The sequence below is a fragment of the Mustelus asterias genome, chromosome 8 (assembly GCF_964213995.1).
Source record: "Mustelus asterias chromosome 8, sMusAst1.hap1.1, whole genome shotgun sequence".
NCBI lineage: Eukaryota > Metazoa > Chordata > Chondrichthyes > Carcharhiniformes > Triakidae > Mustelus > Mustelus asterias.
Window position 1 is genome coordinate 22,168,200 of NC_135808.1, and position 20,914 is coordinate 22,189,113.

A 20,914-nucleotide genomic window follows, 5' to 3' on the forward strand; every position below is an offset into this window, starting at 1 on the left:
ACAATTTCTGCTTTGACTTCCTTAAATGTCCTTGGATACATTTCATCCAGTCCGTTGCCTTGTCAATTTTAAGTCCCAACGGTCTATATGCAAATCCGCTTATAATATTTGAAGATTGTGAAACATAAACAAAGTTTGCTCTCTCAGGTATATATAAAAACTCCCGTGTCCTGTCACAAAGAGTTCTCCCTGGTGACCTGGTCAGACAAGGAGCAACACACATGACTGGCATGTTTGAAAGCAAACTCAGAATGCTATGAGATGACCTCCAGAATATTCACTCCCTGCTTCCAGTCTAAAAACAAAGAACAAAGAACAATACAGCACAGGAACAGGCCCTTCGGCCCTCCAAGCCCGCGCCGCTCCCTGGTCCAAACTAGACCATTCTTTGGTATCCCTCCATTCCCACTCCGTTCATGTGGCTATCTAGATAAGTGTTAAACGTCCCCAGTGTGTCAGCCTCCACCACCTTGCCCGGCAGCGCATTCCAGGCCCCCACCACCCTCTGGGTAAAATACGTCTTTCTGATATCCGTGTTAAACCTCCCCCCCTCACCTTGAACCTATGACCCCTCGTGAACGTCACCACCGACCTGGGAAAAAGCTTCCCACCGTTCACCCTATCTATGCCTTTCATAATTTTATACACCTCTATTAGGTCACTCCTCATCCTCCGTCTTTCTAGTGATAACAACCCCAGGTTACCCAATCTCTCCTCATAACGAAGCTCCTCCATTCCAGGCAACATCCTGGTTAACCTCCTCTGCACTCTCTTTGAAGCCTCCACGTCCTTCTGGTAGTGTGGCGACCAGAACTGGACGCAGTATTCCAAATGCGGCCGAACCAACGTTCTATACAACTGCAACATCACACCCCAACGTTTATACTCCATGCCCCGTCTTCTCAATGCAAGCATGCCATATGCCTTATTCACTACCTTCTCCACCTGTGACGGCACCTTCAAGGATCTGTGGAGTTGCACACCCAGTTCCCTCTGCGTAACTACACCCTTTATGGTTCTGCCATTTAACGTATAGCTCCCCCCTACGTTAGTTCTACCAAAATGCATCACTTCGCATTTACCTGGATTGAACTCCATCTGCCATTTCTTTGCCCAAATTTCCTATCTATATCCTTCTGTAGCCTCTGACAATGTTCCTCACTTTCTGCAAGTTCAGCCATTTTCGTGTCGTCCGCAAACTTACTGGTCACCCCAGTTACACCTTCTTCCAGATCGTTTATATAAATCACAAACAGCTGAGTTCCCAATACAGAGCCCTGCGGAACACCACTCGTCACAGGCATCCAGCTGGAAAAAGACCCTTCCACTACCACCCTCTGTTTTCTGTGACCAAGCCAGTTCTCCACCCATCTAGCCACCTCCCCCTTTATCCCATGAGATCCAACCTTTTGCACCAACCTACCATGAGGGACTTTGTCAAACGCTTTACTAAAGTCCATATAGACGACATCCACGGCCCTTCCCTCGTCAACCATTCTAGTCACTTCTTCAAAAAACTCCACCAGGTGAGTGAGGTATGCCCTCTCTCTCACAAAACCATGCTGACTCTCGTGAATGAGTTTATTCTTTTCTAAATGCACATACATCCTATCTCTAAGAATCCTCTCCAACAACTTCCCTACCACGGACGTCAAGCTCACCGGCCTATAATTTCCCGGGTTATCCTTCCAACCCTTCTTAAATTACGGGACCACATTAGCTATCCTCCAATCCTCTGGGAACTCACCTGCGTCCAGTGACGAGACAAAGATTTGCGTCAGAGGCCCAGCGATTTCATCTCTCGTCTCCCTGAGCAGCCTTGGATAGATTCCATCAGGCCCTGGGGATTTGTCAGTCTTTATATTCCCTAAAAAAACTAACACTTCCTCCCTTGTAATGGAGATTTTCTCGAACGGGTCAACATTCCCCTCCGAGACATTCCCAGTCAACACATCCCGGTCCTTTGTGAATACGGACGCAAAGTATTCAGTTAGGATCTCCCCTACTTCTTTGGGCTCTCAGCATAATTCCCCACTTTTGTCCCTGAGAGGTCCGATTTTTTCCCTGACAACCCTTTTGTTCCTAACGTATGAATAAAATGCCATGGGATTCTCCTTAATCCTGTCTGCCAAGGACATTTCGTGACCCTTTTTGCCCTTCTAGTTCCTCGTTTGAGTTCTTTCCTACTTTCTTTGTATTCCTCCAGAGCTCCCTCCGTTTTTAGCTGCCTGGACCTAATGTACGCCTCTCTTTTCTTTTGGACCAATCCCTCAATTTCCCTGGTTATCCACGGTTCTCCAATCCTACCCTTCCTATCCATCTTGTTTACATGCACATGCCTATCCTCCAGCCCTAACAACCGTTCCTTAAAAGACTCCCACATGCCAGATGTGGATTAACCCTCAAACAGCCTCTCCCAATCAACAGCTGCCAATTTCTGCCTAATCCCACTAAGGTTAGCCTTCCCCCATTCCAACACTTTACCCTTGGGACACCACTCATCCTTTTCCATCACTGTCCTAAAGCTAACAGAATTGTGGTCACTATTTGCCACATGTTCCCCTACCGAAACTTTGAAGACCTGACCGGGCTCATTCTCTGGTACTAGGGCCAGTATAACCCCCTCTCTCGTCGGGCTATCTACATAGTGTTCCAAAGAACCTTCCTGTACGCATTTTGCAAATTCCTCCCCATTCAGGCTCCCAGCCCGACGCGATTTCCAGTCAATACCAGGGAAATTGAAGTCTCCCACCACAACAACCCTATTTTTCCTGCACCTATCCATTATCTCATGACATATCCGTTATTCCACCTTCCTTGGGCTGTTGGGGGGCCTGTCGTATACCCCAAACATAGTGACTGCGCCCTTCCTGTTTCTGAGATCCACCTACAGTGACTCGTTACACGACCCCACTGAATTGTCCTCCCCCAGCACCGCTGTAATATGCTCTCCAACTAATACTGCTACTCCCCTACCTCTTTTGGCCCCTCCTCTGTCTCGCCTAAAACACTTGTAGCCTGGAATATTCAGCTGCCAGTCCTGTCCCTCCTTGAACCAAGTCTCTGTCACCGCAACCACATCCAAATTCCTCGTAAGCATTAAGGCCTTAAGTTCATCTGTCTTACCTGCTACGCTCCTTGCATTGAAGTAGATGGACTCCAGACCTCCAGGCGCAGTGAAGTCATCCTCCCCCAGAGTGCTCTTCTTCTTTGCCAGCCTTGTCCTGGCCCCCAAGCTCGTCCCCAGCCTCTACACTTGTAGACATAATTTTTTGGTCCCCACCCCTCTGCCATATTAGTTTAAACCCACACGAACTGCACTCGCAAAACTCCCAGCCAGGATATTCGTGCACTTCCAATTTAGTTGTGACCGGTCCTTCTTGTACAGGTGCCCTCCTCTCTTGAAAACTTCCCAATGATCCGAATATGAAGCCTTCCCTCCTGGACCAGTCCTTTAGCCAAGCGTTCAATTGCACTATCTACCTATTCCTAGCCTCACTGGCCCTCGGCATTGGGAGCAGCCCAGAGATTGCCACCCTGGAGGCCCTACCTTTTAGCCTATTTCCCAACTCCCTGAATTGCTCTCGTAGGATCCCCCTGCTCTTCCTATCTACGTCATTTGCACCAATGTGTACAATGACATTCGTTTTTTTATCCTCCCCTTTTAATATGCCTCCTATCCGCTCGGAGACGTCCAGTACCCCAGCACCAGGTAGGCAGACTACCATCCTGGAGTCCTGTTCGTACCCACAGAACCACCTGTCCGTGCCTCCAACCGACGCGTCCCCCACCACTATTGCTCTCCTAATCCCTCTCTTTCCTTTCTGGGCCACAGAGCCTGACTGTGTGCCAGTGACCTGGTCACTGTGGCTTACCCCTGGAGAGTCATCCTCCTCCACACTATCCAAAACAATCTACTTGTTTTGGAAGGGGACAACCACAGGTGACCCCTCCACTAATTGCTCACTCCCCTCCCCTCTCACAGTTGTCGCCGAGCCCTTCCTATTATGAGAGACAGCCACTGGAATACTCTCTGGTACGTTAGCCTTATGACCTTTACTCCTCCTAACTGTGACACACATGTCTTCTCCCTGAGGCCCCGGTGTAACTACTTGCTTATAACTCATGCCTATTTGTCTCTCATTCTCCCTGACTCAACGAAGGTCATCAAGCCGCTGCCCCAGTTCCCTGACGCGGTCCCTCAGGAGCTGTAGATCCACGCACCTGGCGCAAATGTGAACTTCCGGGCGACTACGTGTTTCCAGGAAGTCCCACATCCCACACCGAAAGCAACGAACTGTCGAGAAAGACAACAAGTTATTCATGGCGATTGGCGCTCATCTCTCCGTGACCAGTCACCTGATGATCAGGTGTAATGCTGTGTGAATTTCTTATGAATAACGTACCTCTGTTGACATGATAGCTTTCTCATCAGCAGCATCATCTCACAAAGCGCTCAGTCAGACTTCTTTAACAGCAGATCCCAGACCCACGACATCCAGCAAACATAAGGATAGGGGGAGCAGATGCATGTGAGCAGCACCAGTTCCAAGTTCAGGTCACCACATCCCCCATCCCCCACCCCGCAACACACGAGTTGCACAAGCTCCTGCTCGGAAAAATATATATTGCTTCAACTTACTGGATCACACTCCTGGAACTCATGCCTTAACAGTGCTGTGGGTGAATCGACAGCGCACAGACTGTGGCGGTTGAAGGAGAAGGCATGGGGACATCTCAGAGTAACGAGGCTTGGGAATAAATGAATGAAATAAAAAACAGTTTGCAGCCATTTCGTCCAGCTGCCAATTTCAGCGTTCCATTCTGACAATCCAAAGCTGGACATTGTGGACACAATGCAGTTTGCCGAAGTATTCCTAAGCCGAGTCTGTCAATTTCATTCTGATCAAGAGAAACGGAGATTATTGTATGAGTGTGCCTTGATGAGTTGCATTTAGAAATACATTTAGTAAAATTGAGATTGAGATTAATTTGGTTCACGTCGGAGCCAAGACTGCAGAGGAAACTCGGAAAGAGTTTCTGCATAGTCAGTATGATGATCTGGTGCACTCTATTAAGAAGGTGAATCTTAATGCTTCTAATCTCAGAGCCACGTGCAATATGGCATGGGATAGATGAAATTAGGGAGAGGAACGCATGGCTCAAAGATTGAAGTGGGAGAAGTGGGGTCCAGTTTGTGTAGACCTGGCTCCAGTACTGGGGAAATTGGGGGCTCCACATTTGGGACGGTCAGCACCTGAGTACTGTTGGGATCTGTGTTCACATGAACCGCATACATATGGATTTGCAAAGGATTTAAAACGAAATAGCGAGACGAGAGGTCAAATGTGGAAAGATGTGTATCTATAGCTTAAGATACGGAGAGATACAAAATTTTGACAATGCGAGAAGACTGGTTGTAGGGATGTTTATGCCTCTGGCTGGGAGGTCTAGAACAAAGGGTGACAGTCACAGGAACGGTGTAGGCCACTTAGAACTGAGATTATCGGAACCATCTTCACTCAGAGAGTTGTGAACCGGTGCATTTCCCTGCCACAGAAAGATGTGGAAGCCACTGCTGAATGAATTTAAGGAGATGGATGGAATGTTAGATTCTAAGGGCGTGTAAATTTTATGGGGGGTTGGGGGGGGGGAGGGTGCGGAGTGCGAGAGTCTGGCGCTGAGATAAAGGATCAACCAGTAATATACCAAGAATCCCAATACCGACCCCTGGGGAACACCACTAAAAACATTCCTCCAGCCCAAAAATGTGCATTGACTACTATTCTCCCCTTCCTCCGAGTCAGGCAATTTTATATCCATGTTACACCTGTCCCTTTTGTTCCATGACCTATATTTTTCCGCATAAATCCATTGTGTGGCACTGCATTTAATGCCTTTTGAAAGTCGCACATAGGATAACACATACGAATGAAATGCCTCGCATTACCCTCATCCACCGATTCTGCTTGCTTCTTACGAAACTCCAGAAAGTTAGTGAAACACGATTTCTGCATGAGAAATCAATGCTGGTTCTTTCCGACCAACGCACATATTTCCATGTGACAACTAATTATATCCTGGGGGGCGGGGTGGGGGGGGGGCGAGCTTTTCCGGCTCACCCCACTGATCGATCTCTCGCCTCTCGTGATACTATCAGCAGTGCGAAGCCGCGCCCGGGAAGGAGGGAGGCTGAATATGATTTTTCAAAGTCAATTTCATCCCGTGCTCACTTTCCTTAACAGCCCCGTCGATGGAGGTCCTCACAAGTGAGGATCACGTGTGTATCCCATGCCGATGGGAACCAGGTGTTATGACCAAGCTGGTGGGACTGGAGGCCATCGAGGCCATCCAGGTGGTGCCGATCCAGTACATATTCCTGATGTTAAACTGACTTTTATGTAATTTTTTGGCTTATCCTTGCAATCTATTTTGGACAGTGGCATAAGTTTTACAATTTTTAACAACCTTTGGGCACTTCCCCCGAGTCAAGAGAAGACTGAACGATTATGACCAGTACCTTCCAATTTCTGCTTTCTCTTCCTTAAATGTCCTTGGATACATCTCATCCAGTTCGTTGTCTTGTCAATTTTAAATACCGACAGCTGATATGCAATTCCTCCTCATTATATTTGAAGATTGTGAAACATAAACCAAGCCCGCTCTCTCAGGTCTATATAAAACATTCCAGTATCGTGTTTCAAAGAGTTCTCCCTGGTGACCTGGTCAGACAAAGAGCAACACACATGATTGGTATGCTTAAAAGCAAACTCTGAATGCTGTGAGATAACCTCGAGAATATTCATTCCCTGCTTCGAGTCTAGAAAGACCACAAGTTATTCATGGCGATTGGCGCTCATCTCTCCACCAACAGTCGGCTGATTTTCAAGTGTAATGCTGTGCGGAGTGCTTCTGAATAATATACATGTGTTGGAATGAGAGCTTTCTAATCAGCAGCATTACGTCAAAAAACGTCCAGGCAGGCTTCTATAACAGCAGATCCCAGACCTGCCACCTCCACCAAACATAAAGATAGGGGGAGCAGGTTCATGAGAGCAACACCACTTCCAAGTTCATTTCAGGACATTCCCCAGCCCCCACCCCTCAACACCACGAGTCGCACAAGCTCCTGCTCGGAAATATATACTGCTTCAACTGTTACTGGGGTCATACTCCTGGAACTCATTCCCTAACAGTGCTGTGAGTGGATCGATAGCGCACAGACTGCGGCGGTTGAAGGTGAAGGAATGGGGAAATCTTCTCAGGGTAACTGGGCCTGGGAATAAATGAATGAAATAAAAACCTGTTTGCAGACATTTCATCCAGCTGTCACTTTCAGGGTACATTCAGCGTTCCATTCTGACAATCCAAAATTGGTCACTGTGGACACAATGCAGTTTGTCGAAGTATTACGAAGCCTAGCTTCTCAAATTCATTCTGATGAAGAGAAACAGAGATTATTATATGCCTTGATGAGTTGCATTTGGATATACATTTCGTTAAATTGAGATTGAGATTAGGTTTGCTTGCTGCTGTGTTTGAGGTGACAAAAATATCATAGCTTTAATGAAAAAAAAAGGCCCGGGACGCTTCACAAAAACAAACGCAAATTTCAACACCAAGCCCGTTGGAGAGATTTGAAGACAGGTGGCCAGACGCTTGTTCAAAACCTTTGAAGAAAACGATAAAGGAGAACGGAAATGTCGAGATTTCGAGAGGTTTAGGATGGGAATCTCTAAGCCGAGGGCTCAGGCAGCTGAAGGTGCAACCACCAATGGAGTGGTTCAGAATCTGGGATGTGCAATGGAACAGGGTCTAGAGAAATACATAGACCTTAGAGGAGTGTATGTTTGCATGAATTATGGAAGGAGGGAGGGGCGAGAGTATATGTAGGGAAAGTGGAGAAGGTGAGCGCGATATGATTTGATTTATTACTTTCGCATGCATTGGGATAGAATGGAGAATATTGTTTCCTGCGTGCTATACAGACAAAACACACTGTTGACAGAATACGTAGAGGATGTAAGACGCATCTTGATGAGTACATATGGGGAGTGAATCGAGGAATACGGACCGAGTAAGGGCAAAATGTTTTTTCTCAGTTTAGTTCGGGCATCATGATTGGCACAGGCTTGGAGTGTTGAAGGGCCTGTTCCTGTGCCATAGTTTTCTTTATTCTTTGTTCTTTGTACATATGGCAGAAGGAAATGAGTGGGTGCAGAATATAAAGTTACAGTCGCACCTAGCGTGTAGAGAAACACCAAAGTAATATAAGGTAGGTCCATTCATAAGCCTCATGGTAGCAGTCGGTTGGTGTGTGATCTCAGACAATTGTATCTTTTTATTCCGAAGGAAGTAAGTGGAAGAGAGTTTGTCAGGAGTGCGTGTGGTCTGTGATAATGCTGGTGGGGTTGAGGTGGAGCCCGGCATCATCAGCATACCTGTGAAACCGAATGCTGTGCCTTCAGATGATGTCTCCAGGTGGCATGATGGAGATGAGAAATGGGAGGGACCAATGATGAACCTTGAGTGGGCATGAGGGTTACGGGGCTGGGGGTGGGGGAACAGGCACCCACAAGGTAAGGATGCAGAATTAGGAAGTGAAAACTGTGCTGCTGATTCTCTGGCTAGAATTAGACAAAAACGCAATGAAATTGGTGAAATCCCACCCTGCCAGGTGGCAATGGGAGGGATATTTGAGGGGAGTTGTCATCCTTGGATTGGACTCTCAGCCACCAGGAGTGGGCCCTCTGTGTCCATAGGAGCACCCGGGGGAGGTTCTATTGTCATGGTACTTTCACGAGACTACTAACCTGAGACGCATGTTAATCTTCTAACAATCCGGCGTTTGAATTCAACAATGGCAGATGGTGAAATTTGAATTCCACAAAAACTCTGGAGTAAAAAGTCTAATGATGACCGAAATATCATTGCCGATTGTTGTAAATGGCATCTGGTTGAGTAATTCCCCTTTCGGGAAGGAAAACTGCCACTATCACCCAGTTTCGCCTACATTTGACTCCGGGCCACAGCAATGCGGTTGGCTCTGAAATGCTCGTCTGAAATGGCCGAGCAAGAAGCTCAGTTCAATGTTAATCACGGGTGCATGAGAAAGATTGGCCTAGCCAGCGACATCTCATGAATGTCTTCTTCAAAACGCGCAGGAGGCAGCACCCCCATCCCACGATCAGACACTCTCAGGGGATTGGGCCAACTGCACCCTGGGATCAGACAATATTTTTATTCAACTCACCACGTACCAGGAACAAATACTCTGCCCAGAATTGGACACCTGGATTGCCCAGATCCAGAGCTGCTCAGATGGAGAATATGAGATACCTACTTTGGACATGCTCTCGCGTCCTCCCCATCTGTGTGGAAGCCAAACCTGTTCATCAGCATGACTGTAGGTTTGAAAAAGTGCCAATGAAAAGTGACAAATGCTGTGGAATTCAGCCCCCATCGTGCCCCCTACCTCTGCAACATATACCCACACCTCCCTTAGTCCCCTATTACATTGAGACAGCCTGGCGGTAAAGCACAACCCTCAAACTGCTGTAAGTATCATTTCTCGTAAAAACAGGGTTATGTAATCCGCCATGTCAGAAGTCACAGATAGGTGAAGGAAAATGTGAGGAAAAGTTTACCTTTGTCACAGTCACACATAATGTCATTCGTGACTTTGGTGTGCCGGGGTTGGAAACCACATTTGGAAGGATTGAGACATTTTCACCCCAAAATTGTAAGTGACCAATGGGCGGGAAAATGGGAGGTTATCACGTTTGATTTTTGGCGAGATTGGTTAAATGAATTGACGGAACTCTGTGCAGCACAGAGGCCATCAGGCGATTCACACCAGTTGGAGGGAAGGAGCGGGGGGGGGGGGGGGGGGGCGTTGGGTGGTTGTTGTGGTGGGGGGGAGGGGGCGGGGGGTGCTGCGGGGCGGAGCCTAGTCCCACTCGAGAGTCCGGAATCAGTCTGCTTCGTGGGCGATTGCGCAAGCAATTGGGAGATCGGTTGACATGCAATCCCCCAATCTGACGCTTCCCAATCGCGTGCTCCAAAACCCCCAGATATCATCAGCCCGACTCCCTTCACCACATCAGCCCCCACCTCCAAATTCCGAACCCCTCTTTCGTTCCCACCTACTTCCGCCCCCAGCCTGCTCTGAGCCCTGGGGTCCCCAGCCCCGAGGTCCCCAGCCCCGAGGGTTCTCCGCTTGACACTGCCCAGCGCATGGTTGGCACTGCCAGTGTGCCAGCCTGGACGTGCCAGGCTGCCCCTTGGGCAGTGCCAGTTTGCCAGGCTGGCACTGTCTTGTTTCCAGGCTGGCAGTGCCAGACTACCCTTGGGCACTCCCAGTTTCTCAGACTGGCACCGCCAGGGTCGCCGGCTGGCTGTGCCCAAGGTCCACTGACCCCCATTCCTTACCTCTCGGGGGGCCTCAATGGCCTGCGGTCCCACGAATGAGGCCATCACGCCAGGTCCAGATTGCTGGGGACAATCTGTGATCCCCGATCGTGTGGACCTCCACGGGCGTGGTCGGAATCATAAGTGAGCCTCGTCAATATCGTCCCGGGCTTGCTAAATAGTTTAAATTAGGATATAAATATTTAAATCAGCCTCCTGCTGTGCCCCTTTGCGCAGGAAGATCAGGACCAGCGTGCAGTTGTTGGCCTGTTTTTGGCCTCCTGCTTAAATGTCAGGCCCTTGGAGTTGCAGATTCGATGGGGATGAACTTGGTGGTTGCAATGCACTCAAGTACGTCGTGGAGTAAAGGGAGGGAGATGGAACGGTAATTTACAAAGGCGGTGGGTTTAGGGCCAGATTTAAAGATGGGGGAGTGGTTAGAGCAGAGTCCAATGAGTGAGGGAGGGAGCCGTCGGAGAGAGAACAATGAACTATTTCAGCCACCAAGGCAAACCAAGAAGGAAGCTGCCGCTGTTTACCTGAGCAGCCACCCATGTGCGAAGCTATCGAATTCTGTCCTAGTTCGGATCCCTCACCCTGGTTGCGAGCCACCCACCAGAGCACCTGGGCTGGACACGTCCAGACACATGCAATCCCCACCAATGGTGGAGGGAGAGAGAGAGAAACAGCAGTGAAAAATACACGGGAAATATAAGACTCAATAAAATGTATCAAGCCAAAAAAATCAATTCACGGAAATAAACATTTGCAACCACTTGAAAATTTATGATTAGTTTTATCAAATTGTGCTTGTGTTTCTGAGACCGTGTCAATGTTTGCCCGTTGTCCCGATAGGGGGCGATCTGAATCCACCCTTGAACATCCCACCGCCATAATGGGAATTTTCAGGACCCAGTGATGCCTGGTTTAATTTTGTTGATAGAAATCTTGGGATAAATGTTACATTCGGGGACAGGAAGCAGCATATTTGAACATTTCGCTATTTTAAATACAGCTGTCAGGTTATCGTTCAGCCTTTTATCAAGAGAAAAGAGACCCAATTTGTCAAACAATTTCCTGATATCCACACACGGATTTCAGCGATAATCTCTGGAAATTTTCTCTGCACACTCTCCATGGCCTCGGCATCCTCTTTGTAACATGACACCCAGAGTGGCACACAGTAGTCTGTCACTTTGTACCGCTACTCTGAACACTTTAAACGTGGTCTAAACAAGTTTTGATACTGGCTGAGAATAACTTCCCTACATTTCAGTTCTCTCCCTCGACAAACAAAGCCACGTGCTTGTTTTGCTTGTTTTATCGCCGTGCTACACAATGCTGCAACCTTTATTGATTGAGGTACTAGTTCTCCAAAATTCACTTGTGTATCGAAACTGCAGAAACTTGCAGCGTCCAAATAATAAGTTTGCTCCGTATTCTTCCTGTCAAACTGTTCCACGATGTGGAGATACCGGCGTTGGACTGGGGTTATATCACAGTAAGAATTCTCACATCACTAGGTCAAAGTGCAACTGGTTTATTTGGAATCACGAGCTTTCGCAGCGCTGCTCCTTCATCAGGTGTGTGATGAAGGAACAGTGCTCCGAAACTCGTGATTCCAAATATTCCACCGCACATTTATTTGTGTCAGGCTTCAACTTACTATTGTTTCCCATTCTTCAATTTAAACGAATGCCCTCCTTTGAGTTGTTGCAGTCTTCCTCAGTATTGACGATGTCCTCACACTCTCACCCATCCCCATTTCGAAGCCCACCCCATCCATGTGGGAGAGTTGGTTGAACAGAAACGGAAAATCTTCAGTTATCCTCATCATGTTAGGAATTCAACAATTTGTGTGAAGCGATAAGTGACCATTAACTTAGTCAGCTGGAAACAAAATAAAAGGCTGATCTTGACTGCAGTGGCAATATTGATGGGAAGAGTCCTGATTTTAACCTGAGAACGAGTTACATAAAATCCCTACAATGCAGAAGGAAACCATTCGGCCCATCGAGTCTGCACCGACAATTCCACTAGGCCCTCTCCCCGTAACCGCACATATGTACCCCGTTAAGCCCTGTAACTGACGCATCCTGGGACACGATGGGGCAATTTAGCATGACCGATGTACGTAATCCACACATCTTTGGACTGTGGAAGGAAACTGGAGCATCCAGAGAAAACCCACGCAGACACGGGGAGAATGTGCAAACTCCACACAGACAGTGACGCAAGCCGGGAATCGAACCCAGGTCCCTGGAGCTGTGAGGCAGCAGTGCTGATCACTGTGCCACAGTGTCACCTTACAGTGCTGTAAGCCCTCCCTAATTTTGAGGAAAGAGACACAGAGATATTTTCAATTTCTTTTAGTAGGATGGGTGTTAGCAGGTGGGTTCGTAGAAAGCAAACTGCACATTCTTCATCCAAAGCGGATTGACGGCAGTTCTCCATTTAAGTCTTGTTTTCTGAATCTACGGATTGTGTGATGGCGGAAAAGGCATTTTGTGATAACCACTGCTAATTTGCAAACTCCCCAAATAGCCGGGGCTGAACTTAAATCGAACTTGAGAGGGGAGAGCAAAGTAAGTTTGATTGTTGGTACGGGCACTGAGACCTTTTGGCAGAAATTGATCCAGTTCTACTCTCGATATGGATTACCCATCGATGTCCACTCGGATCAATGTTCGAACTTCATGTCTGACATTTTCCAGGGAGTTAATAGTTTTGGTTTAAAGCCGTTCAAGTCCTCAGCATATCGCCCACATGCTCAGGGAGCTTTGGTAGGATACCGCCAGGCTCGAAAATCTATGAGTAGGGCATACTTTCAAGGCAGGACTAGAGAGTCCCTACAGTGCAGAGCGAGGCTATTTAGCCCATTGAGTCTGCACCGACTCACCTAAAGCGCACCATGCACTGCCCACTCTACCCATCTCCTCAAACCCGTGCATTTCCCAAGGCTAATCGACATAACCTGCACATTTGTAGAATGTGGGAGGAAACGGGAGCACCCAACGTAATCCCAGGCAGTCACAGGGGAATTTGCAAACTCCACACAGTCACCCAGGACTCGAATTTAACCCGGGTCGCTGGCGTTGTGAGGCAGCAGTGCTAAAGACTGTGCCACCGTGTCGCCATGATTTAATTTGTTTGCCACGCAGGATGCATCTGCACCTGGGGTGTAAGTCCATTTTTGCTCTTCAATGCACATGAGACGAATCTATTCAAGGCGTTTAGGTCCTAGGAATAAATATTGCATTGTAGAATTTTAATCGAAATTGAGGGAGGGGCTCACATATGCCTGCATTGTCCCGCAGCAATGCCATAAAGCTTCCAAATCGACCATGAAGAAATGGTCAGACAAACAAGCCAAGATTCAAACCTTTCAGATCGGGAGTTATGTGATAATATGACTCCCTATGCAGTACGAAATGCTTCGAGCTCGGTTCAGTGGTCCATATAAAGTCGTCAAATTAATTTAAAAATATATTCTTGGGATGCGGGGCTCGCTGGCTAGGCCAGCATATATTGCCCATCCCTACTTGCCCTTGAGGAAACAGTGGTGTGCTGCCTTTCTGAACTCCTGCACTTCATGTTGTGCATTTCCCTTCGCAGAGGAATCAATAACCAGGGGGCATAACTGTATGGTGAGGGACGGGAGATTTGGAGGGGATTTGTGGACTTTTTGTTTACTCTGATGGCGGTGGGACATTGGGAGTCACAGCCTATCCGTGTGGTAGAGGATAGAACCCTCACAGCATTGAAGAAACATTTGGATGAGTACTTAAAAATCCACAGTATATATGGCCAAGAACCAAGTGCTGGAAAATTGGATGGCCGCTTGATGGACAGCACAGACATGATGGGCCGATAGACCTCCTTCTGTGCTGTAAAACACTGTGACAAGACGGTGTACGTGCATCCACAGTGACAGGGCTGAGCTTGGTAGATAATTATTTGATTATCTACCAAGCTTATTTTGAACACCCCAGATTGCAGGGAAAAAAATCGGCAATGCCACAGCAAACTGTTGATGCAATATCAGCGCGTGGGAGGGGGATAAGCAAATAATGGTATGTCAGGCCATCAGGACAGTGGAAGACGAAGGAGATAGTGAGGATGAGACAGAAATCCGGTTAGCTAACACTGAACTATTAGAGGGATTGGATCATGCTTTCACATTGAAATGCAGAAAACAAGAAGATCTAACACGGTTTCTCAGAGAATTGCAATGAGTCTATAGCGATATTTCTGGGACCTTCGTCATGCATGATGTGGATATAGCAAAATTCTCTCCTATAAAGCAGTATCTTTACCGTTTGAATCCAGAGAAACCGGCTGAGGTGAAAGGAGAGCTCCAGTGCATGCTGGAAAATCACCTCATTGAATCCAGCCAAACAGTTGGAGTTCCTCAGTCGTGTTAATGCTTAAACCAGATGGTTCGGCCAGATTCTGGATCCGCTACCGACGAGTCAGTGCGGTGACAAAGGCAGATGCCTTGTTCCTCGCTTGGAAGAATGCATTGGCAAAGATGGCAGCTCCGACGAAGGGCCATCCAGACTCGAAGCGTTGGCTCTGTTCTCTCTCCATAAATGCTCTGAGATTTTCCAGAATTTTCTGTTGTTGTGGAAGTGCATATGTGTCTTACTAAAATAAAGGTGCTGAAAGAATATTGACATATTCCTTTTAGACCCAGATATCAAAAATAATTCAGCCTTTGTCACTCCAGGCGGTCTTTTCCAATGCCCAATTACACCATTCACGCTAAAGTAAATAAACACCCCAACAACTTTTCACGTTGTAATGAACCATGTGGCAGCCAGTGTGTCCTAACTGTGTGACTTTCTCTGATGATATATCAATATACAGTGACACTTTGAAAGATCACTTGCAGCAGCTAGAAGCCCTGTTTCCAAAACTACGGCCAGCTGAAATGGAAATGAACACTTACCAAATGCGATTTTTTAGCAGGGCAGATAACGTGCCTAAGGGATATATAATCCCGACAAATGAATGAAGAGGTCGGCCATTCGGTCCATCAAGTCCGCACTGACTCTCGAGACAGCATCGAACCCCGGTTCCTCGCACTGTGAGGCAGTAGTAACCACCAAGGTGCCACTGCGCTCCCACCAATGGGAAACAACTTGGACTCGTTCGGGGTTTGAACACACGCCTCTTGCACATTCGCTCATTGTGACACCCAAAGCGTGAATCACGCCCCCGGACCAACCAATCTTCCTTGATAGTGGCGTTAGGACAAGTTCTGCCAATAACAACAAGATTACTGGCAGTTGTGGCGGTCCATAACGCTCAGAAAGGGAGCGTGAGGATTCTATAGATTAGTGGAGATTTGTACCGAATTCCAGCACAACAGCCACTCAGTTCAAGGCCTTGCTACAAAAGAAATGCAAAGCATCGTGGACCTGATAGTTGTCAGTATCTTCTGAAAGGACACAAGCGCAGTGAACCAGTGTTCAAATTTCACCAAACCCTTCAAATTAACAACTGCTGTTGGTAACCAGGGAGTAGATGCATTCCTGTTGCAAAAAGATAGGTGCAGAATGGCCAGGGGGGACACTTTTCCAAAAAGCTAAATCAACACCAAGACAGATACTAAGTCAGAGAGAAGGAAGCCGTTGGTATGCTATTCGCTCTTGAACATGTTGAAGTGTATGTTTGCATGGATGCAGGGGGGCACTGGTATATACTGATCCCAACCCAGGGGTGTTTGTAGAAAAATAGAAACCAGAATGTCGGACTATTTTGATGGAGCTTATTACAGTCTTATCACTTTAAAGAGTGTCTCCATTGCCGAAAGATTAACATAATTGATGATGCTGTAATTTAACTTTGCTTCGTATTGTCTAAAAGGCAAACTGATACAAAGAATGACTATTAGTTTTGCATTAAAAATGAATGAATGAATGTGCTTTAGTGTTTTTCTCAGTGTACTCTGTGACGAAACACAAAAAGATAGTGTATCATTTCTCCAGGAAAGTTAGCGTCAAGAATGCATGCATCACATAAAATAGATAATCTTCAAAGTCTAAGAGCATTTTGGAAGCAGTTGTGTTTTCAAAAATCTTAAACAGATAACAGAAGGACTTCGGTTACTGAAGTTCGTGGAAAGTCAGCATTTACAAGGAAAGATAATTGAGCAGTTTTAAATAAGCCGGAAACGTCTCGGCTGTGGAAAACGCTTTACAAAAGTGACGGTTACGATTTTGAAAACGATAAAGAAATGCACAGAAAGCTGCTTCTTTTTCCTGAAGCTGGGACGCTGATTTTGCTCCATCGAGAAAGTGAGACTCAGATGTCTGAGTAAAGAATTAAAGAGCCCCTTAGTCTCCAGACACAGTCGAAAACAAACATCGAATGCCAATTGTTCCGCAGTTGCTTAATATTCTGAAAACCACTGATGCAAGTTTTCGACAGAGTTCATCCTGAAAAGCAATCATCGATTGTTTCCCTGACCAGCTCTGGAAGATCAGCCATATAATCTGGACACCATTCCAGGGACTCCACGTTCATCCTTGTCTGTCAAACCATTGACTTTTAGCATTTTGAAGAATGCCTCTTCATTTCAGTATTTATTCCCTGTTAGTATTCCCATGAGTTAGTATTTAGAGGGACTAATTATTACTCATTTCACGGTCCAAATTGTACATTTCTATGCTTTACGTTTCAGTCGTAACAACATCCCCTTCACAGCACAGATCCTACCTCGTTTTGCAGCAACATTAAATTTGGAAATAAGACATTTGCAACCTTCTTCTTGATATGTAGATTGTGAACGGATGTGGCCCAGCACTGGCCCTTGTGTTCTGCCATCCTGTCATCCTGGGAATGACCCATTTATTCCTAATCTTTGTTTCCTCTCTCAGTCCGTACCAGTCACTGCAATGACTTTATAAACACTATCCCCATAAACCATTACCTTTTTCTTAGTCAGATATTCATCAATCTCTGTTTTAAACATGCACAGTTACTGACCTCCAATAGCCCAAAGAATGTCATCCCTCAGTGTCAAGAAGTTGATCGATATCTCCGTTCTAAGTTGCATCTGCCTTATTTTTAAATTATGCCCCCTGGTTTAAGTCTGCCCAATCCAAGCGAAAAATACTCTCTGCATCAAACCTGTCAATTAATTTAAGTGTTTGGACATTTTAATGAGATCACATCTCAGTGTTCTCGTTCTCAGCGAGAGAACAAGAGCGAGAAAGGGAGAGATAGAGAGATGGGTGGATGGAGTGAGAACCTGCAAATGGAACGACAAAGACGAGTTTTGGAGTGAAGCAGAGGGATTCCTTTCCCGGTGACCCGGCCAGTAATTCACCCCAATTAACATCACCTCAAACAAATTCTCAGCTGATCTGGTTGTTCCCCCTTTGTTGTTTTTGGTAACTTCATGGCAACGTTTAAATGTTCAATCTAACTGAGAAATGTCCGTGGAGGCCTTGGGTTCGGACTTCTGAATGATCTCGCAGTAGAACCTCTGGGGCACGTCTCTCTTCTGACCATCTGGGCTGAATGGAGCCTCAGTTTCCCTTTTCACTCAGGCTGCAACAGAATCATTACAAGCTTTGAAACCACAGATTCAGCTAAATATTTTCTCTTGTTGGAGATGGACACTGCTGGGCAGTTGTGTACTAAGAATATCACTTGCCAATTTTCAGATCAATGCTGCATATTGTCCGTGTCTTGCTGCAGGTGGACGCGGACCTGTTCATTTCATGAGGTGTTGCAAACGGTGCTGAACATTGTGCAGTTATCAAAGAGCATTCCCACTTCTTTTGCAAATTCGTTGGAGATGGTTGGTCCTTGGACACTGTTCAGATTAACAACAGGAGCGGTGTTGTGGGTCTGAGATGATTGGCCTCCAAGGACCACAACCATCTTCAATTGTGCCAGGTCTGAGTCCAACAAACGGATGATTTATTTTCCCCTGATTCCGATTATTCCAGTTCTGCTGGTGCTCCTTGATATCTTACTCAGTCTAATGCTGCCTTGACGTCAAGAGCAGTTACTCTCACCTCACCAATTAATGTGGATCTTGTCTCTGTTTGCATGAGGTCAGTAATGAGGTCAGGACCTGAATGGTCCTGGCAGCACCCAAGTGAGCATTATTGAGCAGGTTGTTCATCTGTAAGTGCTGCGTGATAAGACTGTTTCTGACACCTTCTACCACACTTCTGATGATGGAGAACATGCCAAGGAGTTCATTATATTCAACCTGTCCTGCTTTCCATGGACCGGGCACACCTAGCCAATTTCCCACCTGGTCTGCTGTTTGCCAGCATTTAATTGCAGTGTATCAGGTTGGCTTGGACAAGCATTTCGTTCTGGAGCAGCATCCTTCATTCTACTGCTGAGATGTAGCAGGGCCCAAAGGCTTTGTATCATCCAGTACCCTCAGCATCTTTGCTGACATTCTTTCTGTGAATTGAATTGGCTAAAGATTCACAGGTGCAACGCTGAGGTTTCGTAGGTGATGAATTGTCTATAAGGCCGATCTGGGTGAAGATGGTTGCAAATGCTTCATCATTATCGTTTGTGCTGATATATTGTGCTCGCCCCGTCATGAGGAACAGGATGGCCCCGCACATGTTCGATGGTCGGACCCTTGCAATCCCCCAAAACATGTGCTGCGGGATCGAAATGTCTCCTCCCCCCTCCAAATTCTGCAATGTTGGAATGTAATCGGTGATAACGTTGCATCTGTTGTAATGTGACCCATGATAACAAGCTGTAAGGGTCAGCGGACCCAATAAACCATGTAACCAAGTACAGAAGGATGTGATGGTCAGCTGACCAGCTGACTCAATATAAATAAGAATCTGTTGGGAATTGTCAGATTGCTTGGAATGGCCCAGGTTGAGGCCTTAAGTATTGTTACATTTTTATTGTCTACACTGGAAGAGTTCCTTCTGGATCAACAAAAAAGAGCTGCACAGGAAATGCCCAGTACTTTAAACTCCCATTCGACAATTAGCCAACACCTGGAATCATCCCAGTCTCCATTTTGAATCGGAGTCTGCATATGGTTCAGATTTAGTCAGCCAGGAAATGTTAGAAGAATCACTACCACTTCCAATTCTTCATAGCAATGGTGATCCGATTACCCCACCTCCCAACCCTGTGACAATCCGACTCGTATTCCCACTGACAATCCCACCTCTCCTCGTCTGCATGACAACCTGACCATCTGATTTCCACGATATCCCACCTCCATGCACCCTCTGACTACTCATGCCCCTGAGCACACAACCTCCTAAGCTGCAAGACTAGCCTCCAATAACCCCATTCCTGATGTCCCCCTAATCAACGGACTCATTCCACTTACTTACCTTACATACTTAAATTCTTACCTGTCAAAGAGGGTGGAAGTTACAGATTTTCAGCAGATGATGCCATAAAAACGGAATATGGATTGGTTGAGGATACAGGCGAAATCAATTATCTCCAAAAACCTAATACGCAGGATAATATGTATAATAAAATGGTTGGCATTCGCAGCATTCAGTCTTTTAAACAAATATTGTTTCTATCTGAGCAGGTATGAGTTGTTGAGTGGAGGTGGAGAAAAGCATGTTCTGGCGCTTCCTTTAACTGCCCATTTACATTGCCGGGACTGGAAGATCTCACCAGCGTCAAGGGCTCGAACATCGAGCCCTGTGGCTTCTCTTCCCCATCACGTCCTGTAGGGAAACTTGTAATGATGTTCCTCCCCCATCCGTGTCCAAACACCGAGCTCTTCCTCTCCACCATCACCACGACCGCAGGTATTTTTATATCCTCAGTGATTCCTGATATCATTCAGTTGATTGAAAACTCGGGGTAAATGTTCCAATCACGAAGTGTAAGTTCTAGGACTTACCTCTGTCCTGCTCTGAATTGTTGTGATAATTAAGTCATTGAATAATGGATGTAAATGGCTATTTCAGTGCACTCTTGAACTGCTCCCTCAACTTGAGATGAGTTAACCCAGAAGTAAATCCAACAATATAACTTCAGAAGTATAACACGAACATCTGCAAGGAAGATTACTGGAACACACATGGTGAACTCCTCTGATAATATAATCTAAGAAATGTATAACATACAATCACCACGAAGTGTAAAGCTGCCAGATATGCTGAAGAGTAATATCATAGACTTCCTCCGACTCTCCATCTCTGGGTCACTGCCATTCTCTCCATTGTTCTGACCTCTCAGTCCCCTGCAGGCTCGACGGGTGACCAGAATGTACCTGACTGTCAGAGCGTTGAGCAACAGAACTGAAATATATGGGGTCAATGGTTTTAAGATTTTATCAAACAAGCATAAGCCACCCATCCAGGATCAGTACAATAACTTGGCTTTTCAATGCAGAACCAGGGAACATTTCAATTATCTCTCCAGGTTCAAATCTAAAGTACATGGGAATATCTTTTAAACAAAGCAGAATGCAAGTTGTTGATAGAACCACGGCTGCAGTTTTCTCAGTACAATAATTTCTAACAGC